We start from the raw sequence: 13753 nt of genomic DNA on the forward strand, positions 1-13753 counted from the left end.
TATATATATATATATATATATTTTAATTTTTAAAACATAGTATAAAAATGCAAGATAAAGTAAATCGATACAGATTCAAGATACATACTGTAAATTGGACAGAAAAAGAAACAAAAAAAGAGAATTATAAAGAAAAATAATAAAAATACTTTGAAAAAAGGAAAAAAAAGGGAATAAAAATAGAGAGATGGTTTGATCCTATATCAGAGAAAAGGGACGGTTCAAGTCGGTCCAACGATTCGTGCGTTCGGTGGAGAGAAGTTTGCATTCGGAGTAGGCAGGTATAACTCCTGGGAGCGGAGCCTATTTTGTATAACCAGTTCCGCCGGAGTAAAAGATTTACGATCATGCTTTTCATCTCTCTCTCTCTCTCTTTCTCTCTCTCATTCTGACTAACTTTCTGTCTCTGTCTTTCTCACGCGAGAAACGCAGGCTTCTACAGCAATCCACTACTACACACGATTCCTCTCCACCTCTTTTCCTTTTCCTTCTTCTTCTTCTTCTGCTTTAGCTTCTTTTGCTTGTTCTTTTTCTTCCTCGTGGTTCTGCTTTGAAGAACCCTAAGACTTTCTGCTTTACTCGCTTCGCGACTTATCATCGTTCGGCACTCGGCAACTTATCGACGTTTCAACTTCCACGCACGAAGGACGATCCGCTACTGCGGAAGGAAATGTTTACGTTCCTTCAACTTAATCCCTTCTTCTTATTCTTCTTATTCTCTTTTTACATCATCCCATCTTCTCGACTATGTTTCTATTTTCTATTATTTTATTATTTATTTTTCCCTTTTTTTTTTGGACGTATTCACGATCACACAGTAAGATCATATTTTTATTTTAATAGTAGACGAAATGTTTTAATCAATGTTTAATCATATTTGAAAATTTTTGAATAAGTCAATTTTATGATACGATAAATTAATCATAAGTTTAATTATATATATCATCGTAACTATTCTAAACAAAAGTATGATGTCATATTTTAATAAAACACATAATGATATGATTTTAATATTTAAATTTTATATAAAGTTCAATGTGAAATCAAATTAAATATACAAAATTCGTGTAATGTGATTCAATATGATTATCGAATTGGTATGAAATGTTCCACTTTAAGATACGAATGACGTCGTCGTAAAGATCGCGTGATCGAGGCTTATAAAACCTTCCTTTTTCTTTTTTTTTTTTTTTTTTTTTCATTTTTTTCCCCTACACTTGTCTTTTTTAAACACGAACGAGATCTCGCACACATTTGATACTAAATTACCGGGACTCTTAATGAAACACCGTAATATGATTAAACATCTTAAAGGAGAAAGAACATGCACTCGATGCACGTACACTCCACATACACACACATACAACCCATGCACATTACACATACATACAATATATATATATATATATACAGTATTTCATGAAATTGTTGAACGTAATGGAGAATAAGAAGAAATCCAACGTCGATGTAACGAGACAAATGGATTCACCGAGCCGTTGAAATGCCTTTTCAATGCGTGAAACAGAGAGAAAGGTCGGCCGAGCCTTCGATGCAATTTTGCGCGAATAACAACGTTCATTCGTTCATTCGTTCGATCGATCGATATCGTCGATCTCGAACGCGTGAAATCTTAACAGAAATCTATAAATCAAATCGAAATATAATAAATATCAATACGTTTCGTATATATGTTTAACCCAAAATATCCCTTCTTATCTTTATCCTTTAAAACAGATATTAACAATTATTATTATTATATTTAATTAACATTCGATTATCTTTCGAAAATTAAAAACTAATATTAGAAAAAGAAAAACACATAATAACCTAATAAATCCTAGAATCGATTTAATGCACGAACAAGATTGCATATAATATTATATAATATTATTAATATAAAAAATATAATATAATATATAAAATTGATCTTTTCATTTTTGTTTTAATCAAACGTAGAAAACTAAACGAACTTTCGTGGGGTGTAGGGGGGAGGGGGAATACGAGATATCTCCGAGCCGGTTCCGAGTAAAATAATAATAATAATAATAATAATAATCGTACGGTTAAGAGAAGTAAAATACTATGAAAGATTGAACAGAGACTGATCGACGGAAATCCGCTTAGAATAGAGGAAAAGCAAGTTGTGCGAAGGGTAGAGAGGGCAGAGGGGAGGAGGTCTTAGTGATCTTAGGGATCTTACGAAGCGAGAGAGAGTGAGGAGGGGGAGGGGGACAGAAAGGGGGAGATTGTGGTGAATCGAACAGCCGGTGTCCCGTCGGCATGAAAATAATTACTAGACTAATAGGTAATAGAGCTAGAATTTATAGTAGAATATAGCCATGGATACCTGTGTACCTGTACGCAAGCCAAACGGAAGACTTTGTCGTTAAGGTTTAAGCATAAGGATAATTGCCGATATTATTTATCGATTGAAAATGGCGGCTCTCTCTCGGTTAGCCTTTTCTTTTTTTTTCCTCCTTATTTTTTTTTCTTAATTTTTTCATATCTTCCCTCTCCCTCTCCCCCTCACCCCAACCATTCTTTTTTTTCTTTTTTCTTTCTCCGTTTAACGTTGAACGGAAGTTCGGCTCCTTTGCTCGGTCCTCCCCCCCTTGTCCTCTCCTCTCCCCACCCCACCCTCCCTCCTCAGGGAGAGAACATTTTACGATCCCTTTTCTTGTACTTTCTACGCGCCTTTAAAAACGAGAGATAGAAATATAACCATCGCGTAATGGAATTCGTGTTAAGATTTTCTCGAGAAAATATTATCTTCGACGATTTTATACCGATTATAGAAAACGGATATCGTCGATGATTCCTTCCACCTTCGTTTGGAAAATATTTTAACGATAGTCCTATTAGTCAAATTCTACTTAAAGAAAAAGAAAAAGAAAAAATCATTTATTATATATACTTGGGTGGTTGAGAAGTTCTTTTCTGTTTTTTTTTTTTTTTTTTTTTTTAGAAACCACCGGTTATATTTGAAATATATTTGTTCGTTATTCAATTATCGAATTCTTGTATTAAGAATTTATAAAGACGGGTAGAGAAGTGACGTGAATAAATTCTATATATATATATATAGAATGATATAAAATTAATTAATAATCGTTAGATAGATTTATTTCCCCTAGTTTTTATTAGTGTACACAGGTTTCATTTATTCGTATTAAATAATATACAAACTGATTCAATTCGTATCGTAACTTTTGCGCGTTAAGAATGAAATACCGATGAAAGTGAGATTAAAAATATTTACGATAACGCGTAAAATAAAAATCGATTTAACGTACGGTGGGGGTGGGGGCTGGCGGGGGGGGGGGGTAGTTTGTCGCGTGAGTTTGCTCGTTAAACGATTTTGTTTTTCTTTTTTTTTTTTTTTTTCTCTTTTTTATCCCCCTTCCCCTTTTTTCATGCACTCTCGGGTGCAGGATCACCGTAATTCGAGAAGCACCGTTCCAGCAAGCCAGTTTTCAGTGTGGTGGTGGTGGTGGTGGTAGTGGTATTGGCAGAAATGGCAGCAATGGCAGAAATGGCAGAACGCGTTGGTGGACGATAAAGAGCAGTAAAACATGAATCTCGTCCGACCCCTCGGAAAAAAAGGGCTCCAACTTTAATTTTCCCTCTACGCGTTCTGACATATAAGAGCCCTAGAGGGTTGGGGTTCTACCTCGTCGTACAAAGTAATGGCGCCGATCTCGCTCGATGGACCGTCAAAATGGACGTTGGGCTATTTCGTTCGACGAACTTCCACCGTTCTGTCGCGTAAATACGAATTAAAACATACGTCCGATGGTTAAACTCGTTAAAGGTCTTACGGGAATAATTTTTCAAATTATTTTCACCCTTCCCTTCCCTACCGTACCTTTCTTTAAATCGATTAACAGTCATTCGTTTTTCTATATTGCATTATATTTTTGTTTATTTTATAATTAATAATTTATATGTTCAAATTATTAATGTGTATGTTTTTAACAAGAAATATAGAACTTAAGTTTCACATTTAATTTTAAATATATATAAGATTATTTTATATAACCAATATAATAATAAAATGCAGATCGAAACTAAAGTTGCATCTATAGAATAATTTTATTTAAACCACGGTATCTTGATTTTTTTCAGCAATGGACGTTTACAAACTAAGAGAAAAATATAAGAAGAATAATTTTCAAGTATCATAATCTCAAGGCGTTTCATATCCAACGCAATATTACCCTCTCTCTCTCTCACAGTTAGCTTAGGTTAATTATTTCGTGGAAAATGTGACTCCGATCGTGCGTTAAATTGTACACTGGGATCGATTTTTCCAAATGAAACTGAGTTTCACGTGGTAAAACACGTAGGAAGTTAGGTAGGTAGGTAGGTACCTTACGTAGAAAGGTAAGTACTTACATAGAACTTACATACATACTGTACAGTATGCTACGAGACATAAGGAACGGAAGAGACCGGACCGGTTATAAAATGTGTTAGTGTGCGCTCGCGAGCGCAAGTGCACGTACCTCGCACGACTCCGCGTAATTGCGCGCGAATGTACAACTTCTTTAACCATAAGCTACCGAAGGTACACCAAAGAAAAATAAAGAAACAATCTTTCCATGTGTGCGTACGTGTATTACTGTTCATCGTTAAAATGAAATCCGATGCAACTCTACGGGGTCAAAACTAAACGCACTAAAGGGAATTATTTTTTTCTTTTTGTTTTGCCAAAAAAATAATCAACGATATTTTATGAAAATATAATACAAAGTTAATTTTTGAACAAATTCTACAATAAAAAGAACAATTATATCACCACAGTCGTATATGTACATACCTATATATATGTGTGTACATGTGTACGTATATTTCTACATCAGTTTTAAAGAGAAACTAGCTTATCGAAGACACGACGAGCGATTATTAGTGCTCGTTTATACCAAGGCAAAGCGTATCGTTTGCTACTATACTCTCTTCATGATGATGAAGAGAGAGAGAGAGAGAGAGAGATGGTTTGGCATGGGGGAGAAGGAGAGGGATACTAGAGAGAGGCCAGTTTGTCGCACGTGCGACCGTGGGAGCTTATGCGAGCGGTGCATCTCTACAGCATCCCTGTTATTTATGGCTAACTATCTTCCGTCCCTTTGGACTATGCCGGTAATTAAGAACCCAACTGTCACTGACCGATGCTTTATTGAACATCCACGAAATTACCAAGGAATTATGTTCCTTCTTTTTTTTTTGTTATATTTATTTATTTGTTTTCTTGGTTTTTTTTTATTATTATTATTATATCCTTTCTTTCGTTCCGATAATTTTTCTTAGATTTCTATCACTACGCGTATACTTTTATGCGTGTATTTTGATAAATATTCATTTATATTACCTTTAAGTTATTTTTTTGTTTTATACTTTAAACGAAATAATTAACATCTCGCGTAAAGTTTGATGAAGTATTAATTGATTATTGTATATCATTTTTCTTTCGACTATCGTTGCATAAATTCTAAGATGTTTTTTTACAAAATTATGTGAATAAAATTGATTCGTTTAAACGTTCATTGATATTAATTAATTTGATATTGTAACACATTAATAAAATGAAAAAAAAAAACAAAACGATGGTTTGAATATTGAAATCAAATGAAAAATAATAATGAAATATTTCAATGATACATATACATCTATTTTCCCCTTTTTTTACATTGTCTCTAATCGCGTATTAACAACATCATTATTATAATTATATATATTTCGTTTGGTATAGTTAATCGAGAGTTCGAGTTCGAGTTTGATTTCGATTTTCTGACTCCCTTCCGAAATTCGATATCTCGACTATCCATTTGTGTAGTAGAGCTAAATCATTCAACGAAACAGTGTTATTAGTCGTGAGCTCGATTAATCGTGCCACCGGCCATTAGTTCGTCCGATCGTTCGGCGTAAACGCGTGTGTCCTAACTGGAAACTCGAGTATATAACCAATGTATATAACTTCCATCCAATTCTACACATATACATATAAATACATAGAAATATATATATATAAAGTTACGCATATAGGAACATATCCGATTTGTCGTTAAGAACGGGATTTGCGGTGTAATGTCGTAAACGAAAATCGTGTTCACGCGTGGAATTACCGAAGTTATAACTGAGTTTTCTCTCTCTCTCTCTCTTTCTCTCTATAGTATTCTTTAATATGCATGCATTTTTTATTAAAACGAAATAATATTAGGGATTTAAAAAGGGATTTATCAATTGAAAATGAATTTGAAAAAGAAATAATGAAATAATGATAGATGAAATGAAATGAAGAAAACAAAAATCCTATAACGAAGAGAGAAAAAAATAATAAAATGATGAAGAGAGATAGAGAGAGAGAGAATGAAAAAGACATTATAATAAAGAAAAGAACACACATTATTGTTAGATACGCAACGATAGAAATAAAACTTTGTTTTGTCGATGGTTGGCGTGAAAGTTAGTCGAGATAGAGGATGTAGGATGCGTTCATATGTGAAGAGCGTGCAGAATGCTCATGCAACGTTGACCCGGTCTGACCCCGAAAGAGATAGAACTAAGTAACTGCCTCCGTGTTAGAATTTTCAGTATCCTGTTTAAAACCGAAATCGTATTTTATTAAATAAATAGATAAAACTAATCTTCGATTATATCATCAAAATCACACACACACATATATATTAATATTATTTTTTATTATAATAAATATCCACATTGAAACGTTGACTGACAAGTATGATCAACGAAGGACGAATCACGAAACAATATTGACAAGGACGATGACGATAATGATAATGATGATTGGTAATGGTGATGATGATCATATTATTGATGGTGTAAGTGATTCGTGTAGGTTTGCGAGCACATCTCTTAGGATATTTTACTTTCACCTTTCGAGAACCAAACGGAACCCAAGAGAGAGAGAAAGAGAGAGAGCCTCGCCCATCAACGGTTGCTTGCTTGCTTGTGCAACGAACTCTACGACCTGGTTCCCATAACTGTTCCAAGTACACGAAAGGGGGATCATCCAGAGGGCTCGCCGGAAGGTTACGCGCGAGATATACAAGCTCGATTAAAATGCAGAAGGGCATCGTTGAAAAGGCGCCGACTGCGATAACGCGTGTAATTTTTTTTTTTAACCTGCACAGCCCAAATAAAAAATCCTTTTATATGTATATATATATATATGCGTTTATTTGTCTAGAATATCACGAGAAATATTATTTTATCTTCTAATCCTATCGTCTTTTTACCTCTTTTACCTCCTTTTTCTTACATTAAGTTTTCATTCTCCTCTTGTCTCTCTATGTTTCTTTCTAAAGTTTAGAATCTTCTTGATTATCATAATAGAATAATATCATGTTTCAAGAGAGTATATATATATATAATACGTATTCAGTTTTATTCTTTTACCACATCTTTTTATTCGATCGAATCTAATCATTTCTATGTATTTCTAAGATCATTAAGTTTTAAAGATATTTTAACCTAAGTTAATACGTTCATTATTTAACCATTATTTATATTATCGTTGAAAAAAAAAGTGTAATTTACAGGCGTCATACGTTATATGGATTATTCGTGTAAGGTGTCCCCGACATTTAAACTTGCAGGGTTTGCTTACTTATTCATTATCCTTCTCTCTCTCTCTCTCTCTCTCTCTCTCTTTTTTTCTCTCATAGATCTAAGACGAATTCGCGCGTCGTTCGATCCAAAGGCGAAAACGCTTCTAATCGACGACGATCTTGCGTAACGGATTCTCCTTACGTGCTGTACGGTTAACTACTAACCAGCATAAAGTACACTTCGTGTCTGAGAACTTTATTGCATCTTTCCTCGAACAACAATTTGAATGTCTATCTCGACCACCGGAGTATCTCGAGTATAAAATTACTAATGTTGAGTAAGGAAACCGCTCAGTGGAAGCCTTCTCGAGTCGTACAATACGTGACTTCATTATCCCTCTCTCTCTCTCTCTCTCTCTGTTTTTTTATTTTTTTTTTCTATCTTTATCTGTCTCTGTCTCTCTTCTTTTTCTCTTTCCCCCTTTGCACGCTTTCACTGGTGCGAAAGCCGAATATTACGCAATTCCGTTTCGTCCAAAGTAAATCCTTTTGATGGTTTCAAATTCGTTCAATCGATCTTCTACTAACGAACTTTTATATCTAATGAATATCATAATGTTTCTAAGGTCTTATCTAATTTATCGTACGAATAAAATATTCGGAAAGTTAGTTGGGAATGTTTTAAATGATTTAAATGAAGAATATCTCTATGTTTTTCTTGATTATTTTCTAATTTGGATTGAGATTGTTTATATATCCCTGTTATATTTAATGTTAAATTTACGACAATTAAAAAATATATTGTTGAAATATTAATAGGATAGAGAAATATAATTGATAAATAAAAGCGTAAATTGTGTTACATTATTCGAATAAAAATTTGTCAAAATATGATGCATAATTTGATCAAATTATTCGAATAATTTTATCTTATTAATCTTACAGAGAGACCGGATATAATTTAATATATAATAGAATTCTGGACAGTCAAGATTTGAATGGAACGAGCTTAATAGTATATAAATCGTTTGGGTAGCAATTGAAAAATTCAATTCTTCTTAAAATATTATAGGAATAAACGACGCGGTGAATAATTTAATAGCGATATTATAAGGTGGGATATGCATAGACCGGGGGATAAAAATTGTCCAAGTAAATAAATTGACGTTGGTAGGTATGTAACTTGCAAGTCCGGATCACCCACGCTGCTTCTCGTGCTATTTGCGAATCGTTTGTCTGTGGCAATATTACTTTGGCGCCTGTGAGAATCTAAGTTTTACATTTTCTTAATAAAACATATGTGTATTAAAACTATGACACATTAGCAAACCAATGACTTATTGTTTTTCCGTAATATCCTTTAATCATAAATCAAAGATTTCGTAATATTTCCTCATCTCGTCGAAGAATAACAACGATTATTTATTATATATATATATATATTTTTAGATTGATGTAAAATTGAAACCCGTTAGCGAGAAAGAAAATCGACGAAAAATGAAACATTAAAAACATAATTCAATTAGTTTCTCTAAGTAGAACACACATTAAAAGAACATTACGTTTTTTTTTTGTCTCGATGATAAATAACAAACGACTTTTTTATCCTTTTTTTACATTTAGAATCTAGGACACTTCGAACGATCATGAATTTGTCGAGTTTTATAATTGCAACTTCTCGGTTTTTTTATTTTTTTATTTATGCAACTATTAAATTGCGGTCCCTTTTATTTCGTCTTCATTTACTTCAATTGAACTACTTATTTAAACGTAGTACACATCTTTCTTCTAATCGAAATATATGATCTAGAAACGGTGAATAATTTTCTTCTCGATTGCATCGTATTATTATCTTTACGGTATAATAGAAAAGTAAAGTATGACGAAAAATACTGACTTTGATTTTTCCATTTTTAAATACGATGCTTACAAATGATTGAGTTGTTTGAATGTACAAAACAAAATATTACATAAATCAATTTGATTTTAATTAATTCCACAATTGGGCTTCTTTTTTGTTTTTTTAAATTAAATTAACATAAAACGATTAACGCAACGAACCGTAAAACTTATCGAATTTATGGTTTAAACTATTGTTCGATATGAAATAATTTAAATGAAACAAAACCTTAAGGATAGAAATGGTAATTGACATTAAAATAAAAATCAAATACAAGAATCGTACAGGGGAAAACCTTTAAACGAACTTTTTATATTTTTCTGTTTTGCCTGTTAAAAGACTTATCTCTCTTACTGTTTCAATCAGGATTGATTAATGCCTTAGGAGGTATTTGGAAAGGAGTAGTCGAAGAAACGAGCAAGGAAAACAAAGTCTGGAAACGTTTTATCGACGACAGGGAAGACTTCTTTACTCTTTTCAACCTCTCAAGAAGTCAAAATAAACTGTGCTCGTTTTAGTTTCTGATACTATTTGAGAAAAGGCAGAAAAAAGTAAGAAATGAGGAGGAGGGGGTCGGAAACGACAAAGACGACGCGACGGTGAGATAATAAAACTTTTATATCGATCGTTGATATCGATTAACGAAACCCCGACTACTTTTATTTGATAATCGTAAAACGAACGCGTCTAGAAATTCTCGCATTAGGTCATTAATAAGCTAAGAAAAACTCGAATAAATATATATGTGTGTGTTTACGTAGTAGGTAATTGTATTTTGAATATTGGGGACAAATAATTTGTAAAAGATTATACAGGAAATCATTTTGTTTTCAGTTAAGATTCAATGTGTGAGAGAATTAATTGTTAATTTTATAAAATATATTGAGTATCTTTAAATTGTTTCTTACAAAAATATTCTAAAAGTGTTAATAATAGTTAGGAATTGAATAATAATATTTACAAAGTATATACTCGTGTAATTAATTTTCTACAAAAATATTGGAAGTATTGAAATTGTGCCTAGAAAAAAAAGTGTATATTATAAAATATTTGTTAAATTAATAATTAGAGATTAACGCGTATTAAGGAATGAACTTAGATTAATGTATTGATCGAAAAGATAAATTAGAATAAATTAATGTTAATATATTGAAAACCATAGACACACATATTATAGGAGATATCGATCAAATCGTAGATTTGCCGATGAGAATCTTATGGGTTGGTATATAAAAGTAGGAGTTAGTTTGTCGTAATTATCGAATCGTAACTTTCGAAGCTTAAACGATCTTCTTCGTTTGTGTGTATCGAGAAATATATACATCGAAGAAGGGAAACGAACGTGAATTCTGTACGAATGGTAATTACCAAGAGATAGATGCATTTCTGCATGTTACACTGCCCACGCAATACGCGAATCGTAATGAGCATGCTTGCTTGCTTACCTGTCTACCTGCCGACCAATAGAATGAACGAATGAACGAACAAACATAGAAAATATAATATTATATCCAAAAGAAAAAGAAATTGTAGAGAAAAGTTTATATTATTCTCGTGTGTGCTACTATAGAATTCTATTTAAGTTACAACACAAAACCAGACTTTTGATTGTTGTTTAACAAAATAAAAAGTATCAAAAGTATCATTGGAAGATAATTCAAAGTTCGTTCAATTATCTTCGATAAATCGAATCGTAATACGTTTACACGTTTTTACTTCTATCTCTTTTTTCGTAATTGGTAAAAGAAATAAGATGCAATTACTGTTTTTAAACATAAGATAAATCGTATCTTGATATATAATTTATTCTTGTATATCATACTTATAATCATATTTCTTACGTACGATTTATTAAGTATTATTATTATTATTCATCGTGTTTTATCTCGTTGATTACTGTCATTATATATCGCGGTGTATTTAAATTGTTTTTTTATAATTATTAATATCGAACGAGAACACGTGTTTTCGGTTGAAATTTTGTAAAACACACAGTGTAAGGATATATAAAAATGTTATATTCGATTATATTCGATATTTAAAAGGGATTTTTGTACGTAATAACGTAAGAAGAAGTCCCATAACCAAGTTTCTCTACAGTCGAGTCGTTTGTCTCCGTCCAATTTGAAGTACAAAAGAGCGTGGGTCGTTCACCACAATAGCCACATTTCGACTCGTAATAACGCATTCGTCTCGGCGTGTCTCTCTCTCTCTTTCTTTCTTTTTTTCTGCAACGTCGTTTAAAAAAAAGAAATTAAAAATAAAAAGAACGAAAAATTACACACCAAAAAGAAAAAAAAGAAACTAAAACTATCTTGCTCGCGGTTCCCTCCATTTTTTCGTCCTCGTCTTCTTCTTCTTCTTCTTCTTCTTATTCTTCTTCTTTATTTTCTTCTTATTTTTCTTATCCAACATCGCCCACACGAGTGCAAGCGTCTTTGCTAAACTCGTTTCGTTGCATTCGAACAAACTCATTCTATATCCCTTTTTGTTTTTCTATTTTTGTAGCGCGAGTACACAAACCATTCATAATTTTTATTTATATTAAAACTACTGACAATTGTGATCTATAGCTGTTTCTATTATACTAATCAATATGACTTGGTTCACGTGGGTATAATAAAAAAAAAAAAGAAGATTGGAGAAAGTGGCCATATATGATAATAGATTCATTCATTTTGTATTATTTAAATATTGCAATTGAAATAAGGAGAAAATAATCTGAAAAAATAGAAATTAATTTGAAATAAAACTTTATAAAATCAATTTCTTTTTATCAATATATATATTAATATTTCAACTATTATTTTTCTTCCTTTCTCCTCGTTGATGGTGGTGGTAGTAATTATTATGTAATATATGCTTGCTCATAAAAAATGTTAATTGTTGTATAAGTTTCTCAGTAAAACATAGTTTATTTCTAACATCAACAAAATAAAAAAAAATCTTTCCTCCAATTGAGTCATCACGTATTACTCATCGATCCCATTTTTCTTCCAATTATTAAATATTTTTATCTACCACAATCAAAATGACTCACACGCGCGCGTGACCACTTTAATATTTCTCCATTTAAAAAATATATTACACTAACTAAAACACATACACACACAACATTCCAATAAACCGAAAAATATCAATGTTCCCAATACAAATTAATCATGATACAAAATTCGCGTGACAATTCATAAAAAATAGTATAAAAGAATAAACAACATAGATACACAATTGAAATATCATTTAATAATTTGAAACGATATTAAAATAACCCTTTAATTATTAATTTTCCCTTAACTTCCCATTCCTTACCCCCCCCCCACCATCTCTCGTCAACGAAATACTATGTCTAAAAAGTCATTTCTATTTGGAGTAACGTAGAGTCGAATAGGAAAAACGTGTCGGGCAAAAGGAAATTCATTAGCGAAATTACCAAGGACTTTGGACGATAGAAATCTGCTCCCTTCGATTTCATTATCCATAAATAAGAGAGAGAGAGAGACCCGTGTCCCAGATAAAGCAACGGCATCCTGCGAGAACGTTACGATTAACCAGATACACTCGGAGTCCTTCGTATTCTTGCCTAAAAGCTAAAACCCTCTCTCTTATGGTGTTTTCTCTCTCTCTGACTCTCTTACATCCACACACAAACACACAAGTACTATCTTCCTCTTTCTCTATCTTACTGAAACTCAGTATTCTTCTTTCTCAATCCTCTATCCATTTCTCTCTCTCTCTCTCTCACTCATTCTTTCAGTGTTTCTCTGTCCATCTTAGTTGGTTTGGTTGGCTGGTCCCTTTCCTTTCTCCCGAAGGTCGACGCAATTTATGTCGACAGCGGTTGTGGTAACTGCCCGAGTTTAGGTCGCACCCCAAAACCAAGCTGTAACCCTCCTCCCCTCATCTCTCCCCGATCCCACCCCCAAACCCATACCGCGTAGAACCGAATGAGTTACGAGGTAAGAAGGTAACCGAGGTCGAGCTTGTTCGTAAACTTTGCAAAATCGCTGATCCACGCGAAAAAGAGGATGATGCTTTCTAGAACGTCTTACGTAAAAGGGCCCCTTCCATCCCCTCCCCCCACCTCCCCCGACTCTGGCCCTTTCTCTCCTTTTTTTTCTTACCGAGAACGCGATATCCGATTAGAAAGAGAAAGAAAATAATAAAGATTAGATATCGTTTTTCTAAAAGGGGAAAAAGAAATAATGGGGAGTGTTCCTTTACTTATGGGAGCGGGAGGGGAGGGAAGTGAGGAGGATGATAAACAGATTGTATGTAGTATATAATC

General features: G+C 32.9%; 1 protein-coding gene across 1 annotated transcript in view; it reads right to left on the reverse strand.

Moving 5' to 3' along the window:
• The window catches only part of LOC106790212 (serine/threonine-protein kinase NIM1-like), a gene marked incomplete at its 3' end in the record, with an annotated part of 115112 nt that extends 110228 nt beyond the window's left edge, over positions 1-4884 (reverse strand). Inside the window, exon 1 of the mRNA XM_014754962.1 lies at positions 4820-4884. The remainder of the gene's footprint in view (positions 1-4819) is intronic.
• Between the last annotated feature and the right edge of the window lie 8869 nt (positions 4885-13753).

This window comes from Polistes canadensis, unplaced genomic scaffold (assembly GCF_001313835.1).
Source record: "Polistes canadensis isolate GaletaPanama2010 unplaced genomic scaffold, ASM131383v1 scaffold_223, whole genome shotgun sequence".
In the NCBI taxonomy this organism is placed as follows: domain Eukaryota; kingdom Metazoa; phylum Arthropoda; class Insecta; order Hymenoptera; family Vespidae; genus Polistes; species Polistes canadensis.